The 21,624-nt window shown below is 30.7% G+C and overlaps 2 protein-coding genes across 3 annotated transcripts in view; both read left to right on the forward strand.

The window, feature by feature from the left end:
- Nucleotides 1-21,624, forward strand: part of LOC113364096 — a 78,987-nt gene that overhangs the window by 48,379 nt on the left and 8,984 nt on the right. Inside the window, exon 1 of one of the 2 annotated variants that reach the window (XM_026606565.1) lies at nucleotides 5,254-5,422. The exons of the other annotated variant lie outside the window; for it this stretch is intronic. The gene's annotated coding sequence lies outside the window, so the exon portion shown is untranslated. Of the gene's footprint in view, nucleotides 1-5,253; nucleotides 5,423-21,624 lie in introns of those variants that run through there. 2 annotated transcript variants of the gene reach the window in all.
- LOC113364094 (trafficking kinesin-binding protein milt) overlaps nucleotides 1-21,624 on the forward strand; it is a 135,617-nt gene that overhangs the window by 18,767 nt on the left and 95,226 nt on the right. The window lies entirely within an intron of this gene.

Raw genomic sequence — 21,624 nt, forward strand, 5'->3', positions numbered from 1 at the left:
CTTATAATTATTACACTATCTTCTATCTCGTGTTTTCGGGTGAAAGGTGCTCCAACGACCGACTAAACACATTCTTCTGTCGGAGTCTCCGTCGTCTAAAAAGTTAATTATGCAACCGGTGATGGTAATGGGAAAGGTTAAGCTGGAACGAAGCAGAAGAGAAGGCGAACGGATTTATTATTATTTGTGTCTTCTTCTACTTCTTCTATTGTTTCTTTCTCTTTCCTTCTAATTCCTTATTATCTTCTTTACTTTGTCACCCTTCTTCCTTCTTCTTTCCTCACTCTTTTATGTATTCCGTCTTTTTCTTCTCCTTCTTCCGTTTCTCTTTCCTTCTATTTACTTCTTATCTTCTTTCCTTCTTTCTTCTCATCTCTGTCACCGTTCTTCCTTCCTCTTACCTCATTTGTATATTACGTCTTCTTCTTCTTCCGTTTCTTTTCCTCTTTCCTTCTTATCTTCTTTTCTTCTTTCTTCTTATCTCTATCACCGTTCTTCCTTCCTCTCTCTTCTGTCTTCAGGTCGGCATTTCCTGTCCGAGATTTCTTCTACGATCTTCTTCTACTTCTGCTTATGTTTCTTTCTCTTTCCTTCTAATTCCTTATTATCTTTTTTTCTCTGTTACCCTTGTTTCTTCCTCTTTCCTCACTCGTTTATTCCGTTTTCCTTCTTCTTCCGTTTCGCTTTATCTCTTTTTCTATTTCCTTTTTATCTTCTTTTCTTTTTTCTTCTTATCTCTGTCACCGTTCTTCCTTCCCCTTTCCGTCTTTTTATTCCTCATCTTCTTCCGTTTCATTCTCTTTCATCATTCATAATTCTGTCTTTTTCTCAGTCTTCTGTCTCCCTTCTTCCTTCCTCTCTCTTCTGTCTTCAGGTCGGCATTTCCTGTCCGAGATTTGATTCCGTTTTGCGAAATGGCGCGGGAAAAATGAAAGGAATTCTGTAAATGGAAAATAGTGACAGGTACATCGCACCGCACCTAGATGGTTGGTTATCTATGCGATTTTTGAAAAGCGTGGGAAAACACTTTATTAATGTTTTTGACAAGTTTAATAATTGTCAGAGGCCGATGGATATTGCTGTATTGAAGTAATAGAAGAGACTTCCTCGTCACCCACCCTGGATGATTTATATCTCATTAATCTTTAGCACAAATCGCTTTAATTACTTTTTATGACGTCCGGAATTATCATTTCTCACGCATGTCCGACGCTTATCTTATTTTTCTGTTTATTTGTAACAATATTTTTACATATCCAGACCTCCTGATCATTTTGGAGTATCTCAGAAAATAATGTATCAGATGCATATATTTGTAGTATGTATGTCTGTATATTAGGATCTCTTATTTGAGTTTATTTATATCTTGACATATCCAGACTTCCTGATCACTTTGGATTTTGGAAAATAATGCATATAAAGGTGTGTAATCGTGCAGTATGTAAGTATGTATGTGTATTTGAGTATTTATGTTTATTTGTAACAATATTTTTACAAATCCAGACCTCCTGATCATTTTGGAATATCTCTGAAAATAATACACATAGGTGCGTATATCTGTAGTATGTGCGTTTGATAATTGTCAGAGGCCGATGGATATTGCTGTATTGAAGTAATAGAAGAGACTTCCTCGTCACCCACCCTGGATGATTTATATCTCATTAATAAGACACTTTAGCACAAATCGCTTTAATTACTTTTTATGGCGTCCGGAATTATTATTTCTCACGCATGTCTGACTCTTATCTTATTTTTCAGACGATAAAATGCGTAAATAAAAAATAGAGTGCGTTCTTGTGCATGTTGCAAATCCCGTTTGCATTTAAATATGCGAAGAAGAACTGCATTTTATGCAAAAAAACTACATATGCTGATAGATATGTAAATGTAACGTGTCGCAAACGTAACTGTTATGAAATTCATGATTTGTCCAAAAGAGTATGGTATTGCACTCTAAATTATTCAGGGCGGGTGGCGTAGACAGCTATTTGGTTAGTGCCCACATTGCATTTTTTTAATTTCGCGTTGCAATCGATTTTAATTACAATCTATACTGAACCATATGCTTCGCTGGTAGCTATTGATTACAGTTCACGTTCATACTTGAAATAAAATACATTTTCGGAACAAGAAAAGACTGAAATGAAATGTGTTAACCAAATTGATTTAATTTATAAGTATGTTTATAAGACGTCAATTGGAAATCGCACTAATTAATTTTTTAATGAAAACCTATTTTTTTTCGAAATAATTAGTTGAACTAATTTTACCTACATATCTGAATCTCAATTCTTATTGATTAATTTAATTATATATACATATCGGAAATTGTATACAACTTGTCTTAAGGCAAAATTCTACTTACAATTAGTTATTTTTTAATTTAAGAATGTTCTATTCTTACATACCATACATCCGATCGCCGTGAAAATTTGGGAAAATGTTATATAATAGTTATATTCCTGGACAGGATTTCTTATATTTTTATTGAAACCAAGTGGTTAGGTTGGGCGACCCGAAGACCTTTTTATTTTATCATTTTCTATTTTACCATTTTTTATTTTACCATTTTTTTTATATTTTTATAATGCTATATAAAAATTGAAATATAACTTATTACTTATGATCATATTATTAATCATATTAATAATTTTTGCGCTGCTAATTATCTGCTCATTCATAAGAATTGACCCAGAAGCTCTTTAGGTGAGTCGACTATTGACTTCATCCCTTTTTCGAATTTTTAGGTCAAACGATTCAGAATGACTCAATCATAAACCTTATAATACATAATGGACTTTTAAGCCTAATGTTCTTCATGTTAAAAAGTGTTAATCGAGAGTATTCAAAAAGTATTCGACGGTTTTCGGCGACGCTCATTCATCTAGTGTCGTCAACATCGTCTTCTATATTTTGACACATTTTTGTATTCGAACTAGCATTCCAATGGACTCAACACAAACATAAACCAATCTGATTAAAACAATTAAAACATAACTTCTTAGGGCAATTTATTGAAACTGTTAACTCGCGCCGCAGAGTACTGCCTAACTTTACTTAGTAAGGACATGTTTTCCGTTTTGAATTAACTTATATATAAAATTCCTTATTTTGTTTTTTTTGGAGTCTCGAATCCTTTCCAAGGTAGAGACCAATAATAATATTGAATTCTTCGAAAAACTGGATGTGTGTGTGTGTTCGGATACAAATTCTTGTCGACGATTTCGGGAACACCGATCAATCGATTTGAATAATTTAAAAAACATTCGATTCGTATTGATAAGGTGACGTGCTGATTAATTTTTGGACAAGGCAGGTCTAGCCGTTCCGATGATACGGGGCAAAAAGTACCAAAAACGGTAACTCAGTGTTGAAGAGAACGGAGCGCCCAGTTTTAATAAATCAAAAAACATTTTACTTGTATTGACGAAATTAAGAAGTGATTAAATTTTTGGGAAGGCAGGTCTAGCGGTTTCGGGGATTGAGTAAAAAAAAGTAAAAAAAAAATGCCATTTGGCGGCCAAACATGATCATTAGACATTGCACATCAAAATATCAGATATTTTATAGAGATTTTAATAACAAGTATAAATTTTGTTTACATTTCTATGGGTTCCGTATTAATGTTTGTCTGTTAGACTGCGACGCGGCGCTTATGCGCTTCGATATTTCGTCTCTATGCAGCCTTGAAAAAAAAAACAAATTTCTAGAAGATTTCAAGATATTAAAAAAATTTTTTTTCAAAAAGTTTTTTTTTTCATTCAAAAATTTCAAAGTTCTTGAAAATCAAATTTTTTTAAAGTAAAAAAAAATAAATAAAAAAAAACAGAGCGTTTAAGGTTCACACGCGATTGAAGTAAAACTTTTTTGCCTCTTCTGTATGAGATGGCATTAAGTGAAATAAATACGTCATATAACAATTTTAAATCATGTTTATTGGTAATATGGTAACACTAGTGCACACATTTTTTAATGTCAACCATTATACATATTTATGTAATAAAAATGATAAAAATAAATATTTATAATAGTATTAAAAATATAGATAATGTTTGAAAATAGTAATGTAATTAAAGTCACATTTCAGACATGATCGGTTTGTCATTGTAATTAGCATTTAGGACTTGAACCTTAGAGAAATGAAGTACTTGCCGATAAATAAATTCTATAATATTCGTTCACACAGTGAACTTATAACAATCTTGAATAATTTCATTAACATCATCAATAAATAAACTGCATAGATGTCCGTTATGAAGTATATCTGTACATAAATGATACACAACTACAGAAACTATTGTTGTGCTTGATCTCTTGTTTAGAGTAATAAATCTGAATGACAATTTATTCTTTATTGTTAAAAATATGCAACTGTGTAATACTTAATAGCCATCATGAGCGAAAAACATGTAGACTTCCTCTAAACTACTAAAAGTGTCTGAGATATAATTGTGAGAAAGATATATCTTCGGTATGATAGAATAAAACTGTGCTGCTTTAACATTTTTTAATATCTATAAAAATGCAGAGAATTATTATGTTAAACAACGCTTAAATAAATATTGTTTTCACAATTTCACTCGTCATGTAATTGTGTTTGAAGAGATTCATGTAATTAAAATTAACATACATTTATTGCCTGCTTGTTTTTTTACTTTTTTGCTGGCGATACAGTCTCATTCTTTAAACAGCTGTAGTATCTGTCTTGCCTATAAAAATAATTTCTATTTGAATAACATCAAAAATATAGAGTAACTACTAATAATGCAAATGACTTCAATCAGATTTTTCATTTGTTTTATTATTTTCACCATAAAATCAAAGCAATCATACTCAAGCGACACGACGACCAATCACAATAGGCCCGCATAGAAATGATATCATCGAGAGCGGATGACGAATCATTGGCACTCGACACGGCCGTAACGCTTTTACCGTTGCATTTGTACAGATTTACACCCTAGTCGCGCCTAAAGAAGTTTTACTTCAAAAATAGTTTTCAGTACGGAAAGTACCAGCAATTTGCCTTAAGACACGATGCCATACACCACTAGTTGTTTTTATTGTTTGTGTAATTCTACATTAAAATTGTTGTTAAAACCATTAATTAAAACTATCTAGTTCATCAACCTCACCACAGATGTCAGCACGGCGCTTCGTCGCCGTCGTGTCGTTGCCACCGCCACCACTCCCATTTGATCAGTTGACGTCGAACGTTCGACGCGTAAACACGTACAGATAGTTCATTTGCGCCGGCATATTTTATTTTATTTTTAAAAAAGTTTGTGGTTAAATTTTTGCACAGACTTTTTTTTCTCGAGTGTTGGCAGTGTTGTTGTTGTTGTGGGGATAGTGTTTTTTGAGTTTAAAGTGTGGTAGCAGCTTTTTAAGGATGTCAAGTGAAGTGCGGTTAAGATGAAGTGTACGTAAAGAATGTGGTTATGTTTGATTAGTGATAAGGCTTTGTGTCAATATTGATACTGTTACCGGGTGGTAATAATATATATGCATATATTTAAATATATGCATATATATATATATATATATATATATATATATATATATATATACTAGATGACTCGACAGACTTTGTCCTGTACCAACGTCTACAATTCTTTAATATCCTACACTAATATTTACCGTTTACATAAAAATAATAATTATTGTTTATTAAATTATTCATAAACACATTTTATTTTTCTTATTCATAATCATGAACTTATTATATTCTAATATTGTCTAGGCTCATAAGTGAATTGAAATTTCTGGCAGTTGACAGTTCTCATTTGTCAAAATATTTTAAATGTCAAACAATGACATGCCGTTTTTGCAAATTTTTGTCATTTTTTTACAATATTGCTATATTTTTATAAACACATACATCCTAAAAAAAATTTCCTTAAAAAACTTCAAAAAGATTTATCAAAATCCGAACAATCGTTTAGGTTTATACATCATCACAGAAGAATTATATATATATATATATATATATATATATATATATACTAGATGACCTGACAGACGTTGTCCTGTACCCACGTCTACAATTTTTTAATATTCTATACTAATATTTACCGTTTAACCTAAAAATAATTGTTTTTTTTAATTATTCATTCACACATTTCATTTTTCTTACTCATAATCATGAATTGGTTATATTCTAATATTGTCTAGGCTCATAAGTGAATTGAAATTTCTGGCAGATGACAATTCTTATTTGTCAAAATATTTTTAATGTCAAAAAGTAACATGTCGTTAATTGCAATTTTTGTCATTTTTTATACAATATTACTATATTTTTATAATCATTTACATTATAAAAAATTCCCTTAACAAACTTCAAAAAGATTTATCAACATCCGAATAATCGTTTACGAGGAGTGTGCTTACATACATCATTATAGAAGAATTTTATATATATGATATATATATATATATATATACATATATATATATATACATATATACATATATATATATATATATATATATATATACTGGTTGACCCGATAGACGTTGTTCTGTACCCACGCCTACAGTTTTTCAATATCCTATACTAATATTTACCGTTTACCTAAAAATAATAATTGTTTTTTAAATTATTCATTCACACATTTAATTTTTCTTATTCATAATCATGAATTTATTATATTCTAATATTGTCTAGGCTCATAAGTGAATTGAAATTTCTGGCAGTTGACAGTTCTCATTTGTCAAAATATTTTAAATGTCAAACAATGACATGCCGTTTTTGCAAATTTTTGTCATTTTTTTTACAATATTGCTATTTTTTTATAATCACATACATCCTAAAAAAATGTCCTTAACAAACTTCAAAAAGATTTATCAAAATCCGAACAATCATTTAGGTTTATACATCATTACAGAAGAATTTTATATATCAGATATATATTATTTATTCTTCGTTTGAATAAATTTTATTCGAATTGTAGTACAGTCGGGTTAGAAAAGTTCATATTGTGTTTTAAAATATAAATATGCTCTGTTATCATAGTTTTAAATTGTCTTGGATTTTTTGAATTATTTTTATGTTGTTGTAAACGTTTCATTAAGTTCTGAAGTTCTGGCTTGTTTCTCCTATGTAAATTAAATTACAATCTAGACAATATATATATATATATATATATAAATATTTAATTTTTTCCCCATTGTGGTTTCATGAGTCATTCTTTCTGCCGAACGATATTACATAAATTTTTATTTCTCCATGAATTCATTTTTATGCAAATTTTTATTTCTGTTGCACAAGGTGTCAGAGATTTATTTTTAGTTTCTTAAAAGTTATATCTTTTTTCTTAGAATTATAGTTTGCATTATTTTTTAGTAATTTGTAAAAAAAAATGCACAAATCGAAGTGATTTATATATAAAATTTTATTTATTTTATAATTTACATTTTACATTTTTATTTTTTATATTTATACATTTTATTTTTAATTTATTTTAATTCATTTTAATATATATATTTTAATTTATTTTTACATTTAACATTGATCTTACAATTAAACATTTTTTCTGTTGCAATGAAAATTGCAACTGACATTGCAAAATTTGCAATTCTTAAATTATATTTACGATTTGCGATTGGTTTTGTACATTTTAATTTATAGATTCGAAGAGAAATATTTTAATTTTTTTTATATTCTTGTTAATTGCTTCTGACGTTTTGAATGACCATCTTATCATCTTTATAAGTAAAGTTAAATAAATGTGTAAATAGTCCAGTCATTTGGTGCAAAAAAAGGCTGTTACCGGTACAGTACTCCGGGAATTCTGAAAATTGGTAATCTTATAGATTTCGAGGTGCTCTTTACGAAAATCAACTTTGCCACCTCAAATTTGAACGGCAAGTTGCCGCCATATTGAAAAAATGGCGTCAAAAAACAGCTTTTTTAAAATATCTCCTTTCTGGCTGATTCTGCGATAAAAGTATCTATGTACGAATTAAACTAGATAAAATTTCCTACAATTTCTTAGAAAACCGTTTTTTTGTAAAATCGATAGTTTGAGAGTATGGCCGCCTCAAAGTCTTTGCTGCTCTCGCCGTAGTATCAAATCTCTCCATATATGACAGCACTTCGAACTTGACCACATTCTCTCTAATAATTAATATTTTCACTGTTAAGTTAAGCGAATGAGATCTAGAAATAAAATAATTCAAATATTTTTCTGTTTTTTTGCTGATTTTTTAACGCTTCAAGCTACTTGAAGCTATAAGGTGCTAATCAAGCTATAAGTATACTTATAGCTACTTTGCCATTGAAGTGTTAAAAAATTAGCAAAAAAACGATAAATATTTGAATTATTTTATTTCTAGATCTCATTCGTTTAACTTAACATTGAAAATATTAATTATTAGAGAGAATGTGGTCAAGTTCGAAGTGCTGTCATATATGGAGAGATTTGATACTACGGCGAGAGCAGCAAAGACTTTGAGGCGGCCTTACTTTCAAACTATCAATTTTACAAAAAAACGGTTTTCTAAGGATTTGTAGGAAATTTTATCTAGTTTAATTCATACATAGATACTTTTATCGCAGAATCAGCCAGAAAGGAGATATTTTAAAAAAGCTGTTTTTTGACGCCATTTTTTCAATATGGCGGCAACTTGCCGTTCAAATTTGAGGTGGCAAAGTTGATTTTCGTAAAGAGCACCTCGAAATCTATAATATTACCAATTTTGAGAATTCCCGGAGTACTGTACCGGCAAAACGACCAAATGACTGGACTAAAAATATATAAAGTAAAAAATGCTTTCGGTCATCATTCGATCAAATTTTCTATATACGTATATAAAAAATATATAAAAAAACTTAATTATAATTTTGTTATCCGCCGTTTCGAAAGAGCATTTGGTCATCATCATAAAAAGTTTGCCATTTAATTTCAAATTAAATATATTTGATAATATATATATATATATATATATATATATATATATATATATATTCCTTCAACTATAAAAACGGATAAAATGTTCAACTGTCATCTCGAACATAAATTTTAGCTTTCACTAAAATAATTTTCACTAATCAATACAATTTCCAATTGATGTCTTCCAAAAATATCTATTATATCCGTTATTATATAAATTAAATTAATGTAACATATATCATTTTATCTATTTCGTGTTTTAAAAATAATTTGTAAGTGTGCACGTCAACCATAATCAGTAGCTGCACACGAAAAACAGCGTACACTATGCTCGGCATAGATTTTGATTATCGCCGAATATATTATATATATATATATATATATATATTATTATTATTTTTATAATTCAACCTCTTATCGACGGCCTATAATATTTTAGGAAGTTATTTCAGGCTACAAAGTCTTTTTATTTAATTCGTTAAAAAAATTTTGAACAAATAATTACAAAGAAACGGCCCGGCAAATCTTTACTAAAATCTTTCGAAGAGTCAGAGTCTGAATATTTTGAATATAATTATGATAATCAAATTATAATTATGATAAATGATTTTATTCAATTTAATCATTATTTAAAAAAAAAAAAACAAAAATTAATATATATCTCCAATTTAATTAATTTTATAAGGGGTAAAAAATAAATAGTTTAATATACGTTTAAGACTTTTCGAATATATATGTTTTCCAGATTAGTTTGCATTTAATTAATCGAATATAAATTTGAAACTAGTGGTGTATGGCATTGTGCCTTAAGACAAATTGCTGGAACTTCCCGTACCAAAAATAAAATTTTTAAAAAAAGATTCAATTTTTTCTCAAACAATTATTTTCGATTTTGTTGCGATAACTATAACTTACAAGTTAAAAAATCAACATTATTTATATATTCTATTCGATATAATTTAATTGATATAATTAAGTATTTATTTTAATTGTCTCTATTTATAAATATATTATCTAAAATATTTTGCGTTTGCATTGATCGATTTGTCGCCTATTGTTTATAAAATAATCAATATTAAATAATTCATAACATTTATTTGTTTAATAAACAAACTTAACGAACAATACTATCTGTATAAATGATATCGTTTTTTTTATTCCGGACTTATCAAGTGATGATATTTGATATTGACAAATATGTAATATGAAAAAAGATACATGATTCCTTTATGTTTTTTTTTTAATATTCTTATCGATCAATATTGTCTCGATCTATTTTTTTTTTCGGTTTTGGCCATGGCGTAACTGCCTTGTCAAGCGCACTGCCTTGTTTGGACAGGATCTTGATTTCAAACCTCTGCTTTGGATCATGCAGTAGTGATATCTATTTCTACTTGAATATAGATCAAGAATATGTTCCTAATTGAAAATAGCCTATTTCGGGCACTGTGACGTAAAACGGCAATGCGAATTTTATCATAATATTTTAAGCAAAATGTATTTACTGCCAATTCATATGAAGATTGAAAGATTGCCATTGTTGTTCCTTCTTCCTGATAGATGACAATGTATCTAATGGAAACTAATATATGTAAGCATAACTTTTGTAAATATTTATACTGCAACAATTTATACAATTTTGTGAAATATTGAAATCGACAAGTGAAATTTTTGTGCTAGGTTCTAATTTTTATTGTGCTAGGTTTTGCACAGGAAAGTTTTCACTCAAGTTATTTATAATTATTATTTATTATTCATTATTGCTTTCATTATTATTATTATTTTGATTATTATTTACTCATTTAATTCTATTTCTTTTCTTCAATTTCTTTTACCCGCTCTTTTTTTTCTTGATTTTGATTTTCAGTACCCTCACTTTTAACTTAATGATTATATTGTAATCTGATTGTTAAAAACTTAAAACTAGCAATAAAAATAAAAAAAAGAGTGCCTGTAGGGGTCACACTCGATTTTGATAAATTATAAATTACATATTTATAATAGCATTAAAAATATTTATAATATTTAAAAGCAAAAATGTAATTAAAGTCATACTTCAAATATGACATGATCGGTTTGTCATTGTAATTAGCATTTAGAAATGAACCTTCATTAGAGAAATGAAGTCATTGCTGATTAATAAATTATATAATATTTGTTCACACGGTGGATTATGTTAAACAACACCTAAACAATTATTGTTTTCGCAACTTCACTCATCATGTAATTGTGTTTGAAGAACTTCATGTAGTTAAAATTAACATACATTCATTGATTGCTTGTATTTTTTTTTACCTTTTCGCTGGCGATATAATCTCATTCCTTGAACAGCTGTAATATCCTTCTCGCTTAAAAAATCTTTTCCATTTTAATAACTTAAAAGATTTATAGAAACTACGAATAATATAGAAATAATTTCTGATCGATAAACTTACGTTTAGTACACGGCACGAATGTTTAATTTGTTTTATTATTTTTAAGGAACAGGGTAAAATATTCTTCTGATTCAGGCATTTAAATCAATTTTTGTACTACGATGTAACTTTAAAATGTTTATTTATCTATGCCGATTTCCTTGCTGATATCGGTACGCATACAATGTTGATGCCGGTACGCATACAACGACAGATCTCTATTCTATACACGACGACTAATCACAATCGACCAGTATAGAATTGATTATATCGAAGACGAATGACGTACAGTTTGGGCGTAACGCTATTTCCGTTGCATTTGTACGGATTTACACCCGAGTCGCGCCTAAAGAAGTTTACTTAAAAAAAGGTTTTTAAGGTCATTACAATCTTCACCTTCACCTATGGTTATATTTGTAACAGCGCCATCTTTCTGCACGTGTCTCCAACTATTTTTTTAAATATCGATACCTGTCAACGGTTCGATATATCCAGTAATTACAATCGATGATAAATTATTATAATCGATATTCATGTTTTTATACTTAGGATTAGTTAGGTTTTTTAGCCAATATAATTATAGTTCCAACTAATCGATCTGTCATCACTCGGTGACTAATTATCGATATCTGCTCATAGAATATTATTATTATTAATTTGTCTATTATTTGTTCTACGAATTGTTGCAAATGTGAGGTTATGTGTTAATTATCCGTTATGATGAATTACAAGTTGTGGTTTTGAGGTTAAAAATAGATCTTTGCGCTGAGTGAAATATAACACATGTGTGCTCTGTTTGCATTCGACTTTATGGAGATACAAAGTGTTTTTTTTGCTCAAGGTTGGAGATGAAATATGATGTTATTCCATAGGCGTGAAGAAGTTATTTGAATTTGGATTGCTTAAAAAATTCCAACTTTGATTTGATAGAAGTCTAAAAAAATGAATGTAGATGTATTATTAACCCTTTCCATTTGGATGCCGCCGAAAATATGTAATAATTCTGCAATTAGCGAGTGGAAAGGGTTAAGTTTCAAACCTTTCTTTGCTAATTTATGAGAGAGAGAGAGAGAGAGATAGACAAATAGAGAGAGAGCGAAAGAGATAGGGAGAGAGCGAAAGAGATAGGGAGAGTGCGAAAGCGATAGAGAGAGAGCGAAAGAGATAGAGAGAGAGAGAGAGGAAGGGAGAGGTAAAAAAGAAATAGACAGAGAGAGATAGAGCGAGAGGAATGAAGGATAAGGATAAATTTTCATGATGACACAAACCTATTCAACTTTATGGAGATACATAGTGTTTTTTTTGCTCAAGGTTAGAAAAATAATATTATGTTATTCTATAAACGTGAAGAACTTATTTGAATTTTGATTGCTTAAAAAATTCCAATTTTGAAAAGATCCAAGTTCCAAAAGATAAATATAGATAGATTATTAAGTTTTGAACCTTTCTTCGCTTAATATGAGAGAGAGAGAGCGAAAGAGATGGAAAGGGAGAGGGAGCGAAAGAGATAGAAAGAGAGGAGCGTAAGAGATAGGGAGAGAAAGAAAAAGAAATTGTTTGAGTTTGGATTGCTTGAATAATTCCAACTTTGATTTTATAGGAGTTTAGAAGAATGAATGTTGATTGATTATTAAGTTTCAAATCTTTCTTTGCTTAATATGAGAGAGAGAAAGAGATAGAGAGAGCGAAAGAGATAAATTGAGAAAAATGGGGATAGGAAGAAAAAGAAATTATTTGAATTTGGATTGCTTGAAAAATTCCAACTTTGATTTAATAGGAGTTTAAAAGAATGAATGTAGATTGATTACTAAGTTTCAAACCTTTCTTCGTTTAATATGAGAGAGAGAGAGAGAGAAGGAGAGAAAGATAGGGAGAGGAAGAAAAAGAAAGAATTTATTTGAATTTGAATTGCTTGAAAAATTCCAACTTTGATTTGATAGAAATTTAAAAGAATGAATGGAGATAGATAATATGAGAGAGAGAGAAAGATGGATAGATAGAGAAAGATAGAAGGAGATAGAGTGAGAAAGAGAGAAGGAGATAGAGTGAGAAAGATAGGGTGAGATTTGGATTGCTTAAAAATTGCAATTTTGATTTGATAGATGTGTAAAGAATGAATGTAGATTGATTATTAAATTTCAAACTTTTCTTCGCTTGATATGAGAGAGAGAAAGAGATAGATAAGAGTGAGAAAGAGTTTTTCTTTATCTGTTTTTCGTGAAAACTCGTGATAGATTATTAAGTTTCAAGCCTTTCTTCGCTTAATTGAGGGAGAGAAAGAGATATAGAGAGAAAGATAGAGAGAGATAGAGATAAAGATAGAGAGAGATAGAGATAAAGATAGAGAGAGGAAGAAAAAGAAAGAAATCATTTGAATTTGGATTGCTTGAAAAATTCCAACTTTGATTTGATAGAAGTTTAAAAGAATGAATGTAGATTGATTATTAAGTTTCTTCAAACCTTTCTTCGCTTAATATGAGAGAAAGAAAGAGATAGAGAGAGAAAGAAACAAACAGAGATAGATAAGAGCGAGAAAGAGTTTTCTTTTGTCTGTTTTTCGTGATAAATTTTGTGATAGATTAAAGTTTCATATCTTTTTTCGCTTAATTGAGAGAGAGAGAGAGAGAGAGAGAGAGAAAGCGATGAAGAGGAAGAAAAAGAAATTATTTGAATTTGAATTGCTTGAATAATTCCAACTTAGATTTTATAGAAGTTTAAAAGAATGAATGTCGATAGATTAAGTTTCAAATCTTTCTTGGCTCAATATGAGAGAGTGGGAAAGCGATGGAGAGGAAGAAAATGGAAGGAAATATTTGAATTTGGATTGCTTGAATAATTCCAACTTTGATTTTATAGGAGTTTAAAAGAATGAATGTAGATTGATTAAGTTTCAAAACTTTCTTTCTTAATATGAGACAAAGAAAGAGATAGATAAAGAGAGAGAGAGAGTCCGAAAGATAGGGAGAGGTGAAAAATAGAAAGGGTGAGAAACAGAGATAGAGAAAGATAGAAAGAGATAAACATAGCGAAAAAGATCTTACCTTTAAGGAGTTTCATTTAAGGATAAGGATATATTATACTGATGATGAAACAAATCTAGTCTCGAAACGTTTGTCGCATAATATTATTTAAGTAGTAGAGTATGGGCATCGTGCCTTAAGGCAAATTGCTGGAACTTTTCGTACCGTAATTTAAAATTTTTAAAAGCTCAGAAAAGATAAATAATTTTTTTTTTGAGAATTTTGTATTTCTTTTAAGATTTTTGGAAATTTTCATAACATTTGAAATATTTGAATAATAAAAAAATTTCTGTTTTGAAAATACGGATATTTTTTGAAAACTTGGATTTTTTTTAAACTAAAATTTTTATTAATTGTTTTAATTTTAAAATTTCTTGAAAGTTTTTGATACTCATTTATATAGGACGATTTGGGTTACAAAATATCGACCGCCAAATGGCATTTTTTTACTTTTTTTACTCGATCTCCGAAACCACTAGATCTTTGCAAAAACATAATCAATTCTTCATAACGTCAATACAAGTGGGATGTTGTTTCAATCATTCAAATCGGATGCTCCGTTCTCTCAGAAACTCGATTTCTATTTTCTGCACTCTTTGCTCCGTATCTCCGAAACGACTGGACCTGCCTTTGCCTAAAACTAATCAGCAGGTCTCCCTATCAACAGGAATCGAATGTTATTTCAACCATTCAAATCGATTGATTCGAGCGCCCGAAAACGAGGACGCAAAATTGTATCCATACACATGTACATACTATATACACTCATACACACATCCATTTTTTCTAACGAATGAAAATGTTCAGAAACCTCTGAAACTTGAATTTCTGCCAAAAAAAAATTCTACTTTTGGACGATTACAATAACTTATCCCATGAAAAGTTTAAAAAAAAAATCTGATATTAGAAATATGCCTTAACATTTAACAAGACTTTAATGTTTGTCCTGGGTATGCTGAAGTCAAAAATAATAATACTAACTCAAATTTTCACTTTTCTCTTGGTTCTTTGTATTGTGTAGTGTGTGTGTGTGTGTATTTATGTTCATATGTCGATATCTACCAATAACCTTGTTTTGGAATTTCTACTAAAGTACTACCACACCAATTCACTATTCCTTTCGTCGTCCATAAATCTCCGAAGTGCACGGACGAACAGGCGAATTCCGAATCCGAATTGGCATTCGTTACACACGACGGATTCCGATAATTGAACGAATTAAATAATTACTTAATTTGTATTCGAATTTATTAATATTTATTTCATTATTTATGAAACACGTTTGGTCTGGTCGAAATGCAAAAATTTACACGCACACATATAAATGATACACACATCGGAACCGTGTGGGCTGTGTGGGCTTGAGCCCACCCATGAATTTTGATGGGGGGGCTCAGCCCACCCATCAATTTCAAAAAATTATATGGGCTAATATCTCTAAAAAAAAAGAGACCACTGGCTGCCTACATAAAAAAAAAAAAAAAAAAAACGAGCCCACCCATCAAAAATTTGGTTCCGACGCCACTGCACACACATAAACAATACACAAAAGAATCACGAAAAGACAGCATAACTAGTGGTGTAATAATATTTTTTGTTAATAGTTAGGTCCATGTTGACGTTGAAATAGTTAGTTTGGTTTCATCTGGTTTGAATATTAATTAGGGCTCTGATTTTGCTAAAGTCTCTTATTTATTGGTTATTACACTACTCTCTAGAGGTTGGCAATATTGTAAATACAGATTTTCGAAACAACAAAATTAATCATTTATATTCTCTCCATTTTTTCTGATCATTTTCAGTTGCATTTACCTCTGGTTCTTCTTTGGTGTTGAACCATTGCCATGGCAACCAGTTGTTGTCCAACGAAGGATAACTGACCTAGAGCATGGACACCAAATTGGAAAATACTGATGCATTTTTTTTTTTAATTACGTTTATTACGATTTTCTCAACTACATCATTTAAAGTTTAAATTAAATTAAAATTTTCTGAGTTGCTGCATGTCGTCATCCGTTAAATTGTGATTTGTTTGTTAATTTTATTATTAAATATTTATTTATGCAAAATTTGTTGACAAATGATTTTTTGACGGGATTTCCTATAATTGAAGCCAGGGGTGCTGAAAGTGTTATTGATTTATCGATTTAGGAGTTATGGAATATGGATAAAGGAATTAATTTTGGACCTGCGTCACAAACGATAGATTGTCAAATGTGGTCAATAGTATTTGCGACAACTATTTACTTATCTAATTTTACCAATGTTTTTTCTGGTATTTCATAAGTGTATGTTAGTTCAATCATTCAGGCATTATGATATTCATGTGTCTATGATGTGTCGGATTAGGTTGGTCAGTTAGGTAATTAATGTCAACTTTTATGTATTGTTCCTGTTTACCAAAAAGAAAACAAGGATTGAAATAGCACGTAATGGTTGTTCACATTAACCAATCATGTTGAGTTTCATTGCAATGCTATAGGATTGATGTCCTAGCATTAGTGCAGTATCAACTTTAGCAGTTGTTGACTTCATAGACTTCATTATCTTTATTTATATAAAAGTACCAACTAAAGTTGTAAGCATATCTGAAAAAAGATTGCTAACTACTTGTCTGGTGCTGCATCCCTGGGTGATGAGTAAGCTGTTAAATATATATAACCTGACCAGTATATATGCAATAAATTCATCACCAGCATCAGTGCATCTTGATTCTCCGACCATGAAACTGCTAATTTTATTTTTCCTTTGGTCGAAATTCATCATTTTGTTCTCACAACATTTCGAGCCACCACCCACCAGAGTAATATCAGAATTATTGGGCGACGGCTTTAGTCAGCAAGACGTCCAGGCTATCCTCCAAGGAGATTTGGAGGATGTCAAACAAAAATTGGACGATTTGCAAAAACATGATTCGCAAAAGTATAATAAGTTGTTGGAGTTGATCAACAGCAATAAAAATCAGTTAGTGTTGCTGAATAGATATACGCTGGCTGTCAACTGTGGAGATGCCATCGGACGAGGTGATTTTGAAAAGGCCAAGTATTTATTGAAATTTGTTTTCGCCTCCAATTATGACGAGGTTATTTACAAGAGTTATAAAAATAGTTCTGAAAGTTTTGAGAATGTTTTGGAGTTTTCTAATTTTGTTTATGATCCAAAGGACAACATGACGTATCTTTTGTACCAGGAGTTGTTTGAGAAAGCAATGTCTGCTGCAGCTGTAGATGATTTTATCAACATGACGACGTTTATTAAGGAGCTTTACAACAATTCGGATTGGACAGACCTCAAGAAGCAAGTTCTTAATGTTGTTGTACGTAAAGCAAGTGCTGATATTAGAAGTTACTTAACATCTGGAGATGAGGTTAAGATTGTTATGTCCTATAATACCATGAACAAAATTTATAATTGCGATCACGGTGCAGGTTCGGATCTTGTCATGGACATTTTTGACAAAATTGATGACGACGTGCAGTTATGTCACGTTTTAACATTTGTTTCCCACATCAACGATGAGTATTTGCAGATGCAAGGGTATCTTGCTTTGAAACAATACAGGCAACCAGGCAATTGCAGCATCCAATTTCTAGATGCTATTCGTGAAAGTATGAAATTTATAGTCTCAGACGCAGATGTGAGAAAAGGATTGACTGCTTTAGTGGAAAGTTTTCCTGATCAGGTCAGAGCGGCTGCATATTCTGACAAATTGTGCATCCGGAATGTGATGTCTGGACATTACTTAAAGATGACCAACAACACAGCAAACGGACGTTGGCAAATAGTTGTCTCACCAGGAGAGCAAGTTTATGAACGAACCAAATGGTTTGTGGTGCGTACGCTTACATCAAGTGCCTTGATTTTTTTCAAAAATTCTTTTACAAATAACTTTATCTCATGGGAGGACGTGGTGTACGATTCTGAACTTCGTTTTGCTCCGCTTCCATTTGAAGTTGCACCATGGGAAGAAGGAGTTTATATCAAGATACCTAACAATGAATCATTTCTCATAGATAAAGAAGGATTTCTACAGGTTGACATGGATCTACAAAATGGCAACAATTTTGCCAAATGGACATTTGAAGCGTGTTAAATGTAATCGGTTTGGTAAAACCATGTACACCTTCATAAATAGTATGATGATTGGTTTGAATGAATCCCGTGTTGTTGGTACTCACTGTCATAGCCCAATGTGCGACATGTAAATTATTATTTGGTGAATTTTTATATTCTTAAGTTTTTAAGAAATTATTTGTCAATAGTTTTTTATATTTAAAATAAAATGACAAATTTAGAGGTTATGCAAGCATTTTTTTGCAACTTTTTATCTCCATCTGCAGGATGAGGAGTGGACTGAACAGGTTTATACGGAAGACGACTATCAAACATATGTATATATATATATTATATATATATATATATATATATATATATATAATTATAAATAAAAAAGTTCCAATAACATCCGTTTGTAATCCATCATTATGAAAGATGATACGTTAATTTTTTCATTCTGGCATTACATTTAAATGTTTTGTTTGAAAAAAAAATCAGTTGAGTCAAGTTCTATTTAAAAAATTTATGGCATTCTTAATTTTATAATCTTCATTAATTTAATGGAAAAATGTTTTTTTATCAACTCTATAAATAACATTATACCGAAAATTACTTATTATGTTATAGGAAAAATAACAAAATTGTGTTTAGCATTTAAAAACTAGAAAACAAATTTTTCTATTCTATCCATATTGGATCCATATGGATAGCATAATAAATTTATTAATATTTCTTAATTATTATTGTTTTAAGAAAAATGATTCCGTATCAGAAATTTGGAAATATCGTGCCGAAAATTATTATAATGTTATTATTAAACTAGTGGTGCGCATGGCATCGTGCCTTAAAGCAAATTGCTGGTACTTACCGTAACAAAAATTATTTTTTTTATAAAAGATTAACGTTTTTGAAAAAAATTTACTCTGAAAAATTTTATTTTTGAGAAACTATAAATTATTGACAATAATTGATAAATGAAGATAAGTGTATTTTGAAATATTTTGGAAATTCTGAACTTTTTTTCAAAGCAATCGTACTGCTTTAATTGCATAGAGACGAAATATCAAAGCGCGTAAGCGCCGCGCCGCCGTCTAACGGATAAGCATTGGTACGGAACCCATAGGAATGTAAACAAAATTTATACTTATTGTTAAAATCTCTATAAAATATCTGATAATTTGATGTACATATGCTAATGATCATTTTTGACTGCCAGATGGCATTTTTTTTACTTTGCCGAAACCGATAGACCTGCCTTCATGAAAATTTGATCAGTTCTTCATCTTCTTAATACAAGTAAAATGTTTTTTAAATTATTCAAATCGGACGCTCCGTTCTCTTAAAAACTGTGTTACCGTTTTTGGCACTTTTTGCCCCATATCTTCGGAACGACTAGACCTGCCTTCGCCAAAAACTAATCAGCACGTCTCCTTATCGATACGAAACGAATATTGAATGAAATAGAATGTTTTTTGAATTATTCAAATCGCTTCATCCGTGTTCCCGAAATCGTCGACGAAAATTTGTATCCGAACACACATACACACACGCACACACACACATACACATACATACATCTATTTTATCTAAGGTATGCCAAAGTATCCAGAAACTTATGAAATGTAAAGATATATAAAAAATTTCATTTTCGATTTTTTTGCGATTACTATAACTTATCCTACGGAAAGTTAATAATAGTTTAGTGCCAATACTGCCAACATATAAGAAAAGTAAAAAAAACTATATAGTGCCAACTTACAAGAACTACTGGAAAAATAATTTTTCAAATCTGTTGACTAATAAAAATCACATAACTATCGCAGTTTATTGTTGTTATTAATTTAAGAGAAAGGAATTTTGTATCAATTTCTGAATTTCAGAGGAAAAATTAATTAATTATGAAGTGTCAAACGGTGTGACTGCGCCCTTATGATATGAAAATGTAATATGAAGGTGAAATTTTTAATCGATATTATATGTCGCGTAATGGAACGATAATTTGCTGAAAGTTCGAGGTTATCCAGGGACACAACAATATATATATATATTATATATATATATATATATATATATATATACTAGATGACCCGACAGATGTTGTCCTGCATCCACGTCTACAATTCAAATGCTCCAAATTTTTCAATAAACTATCCTACACTTTTTAATATCCTTTTTGATGTCCTGTCTTTGTAATTCATTTATGGTCTTAGTTTAAGCAGTATAAGAAATTCAGAAAAAATATAGCATCTGCTATAAACAAACATTATCACACTTGATTTTACCACACAACATAATTGCTTCAATAATTTAGTCTAAAATTTTCATAATCTCCTACGATATATTACAGGGTCCGGCACTCGAAGTGTAACCAATTGAAAGAGCCATAAATTCAGTTTGGAAAATCAATTTTACTCGATTCAAAGTACAAAATGTGTAAAAATAATACAAAATTTAAGAACAATATACTTTTGCTCGACATGACCACCTTTTGCTTTGACTATGGTCTTTAGACGGTCCAAAAACAAATCGCATTTGGCCGAACGTGATTTGCAGGTATTTTGGCCCACTGGCGGACAACGGCTTTTTTTAGCGCCTCGAGACTGATGCACCCTTTAGTTCGGACCTTGCTCTTCGAAATGGCCCAAAGAGAAAAATCCATAGCATTCGCGTGTGGTAAATTTGAGAGCCATTGTGCGGACGTTTTGAAGTTCGGAACGGTGTTTTTCAGCCATTCTTGGTTCACTCGAGCTTTATGATACGGTGCCGAGTCCTGTTGAAACGACCATGGTCTGCCACCGAAATGTTGATCTGCCCATGGCTTCAAAGCAACCTTCAGAATACTTTCCCGATGATATCGCACATTTACCTTGACGCCAGGCTCGATGAAAACGATTGGAGATCGCCCATCTGCGGTTACAGCGGCCCAAACCATTATCTGTGGCTGGTGTTGCCTCCTGGTGGCCAGTCGATGGCTCAAATTCTTGTCTGAACGTTCAGTCAAGTAAACCCTATCGTTTTGAGAGTGTGCGAATTGCTTAATTATGAAAATTTTCTCGTCGGAAAACACAATGTTCGGAAATTTACCACTCTCGGCCAGGCGAAGCAACTCCTTAGCTTTCTGAAGTCTCACTTGCTGCTGCTTCGACGTAAGATCATGTGCTTTTTGGATCTTATAAGGCTTAACCTTGAGATCATTTTTCAGTATGCGGCGGATGCTACTGTCAGATGTATTAAGTTCTT

The sequence above is a fragment of the Ctenocephalides felis genome, unplaced genomic scaffold, assembly GCF_003426905.1.
Source record: "Ctenocephalides felis isolate EL2017-DRISC unplaced genomic scaffold, ASM342690v1 CF-g0.4_SCAFFOLD_00845, whole genome shotgun sequence".
NCBI lineage: Eukaryota > Metazoa > Arthropoda > Insecta > Siphonaptera > Pulicidae > Ctenocephalides > Ctenocephalides felis.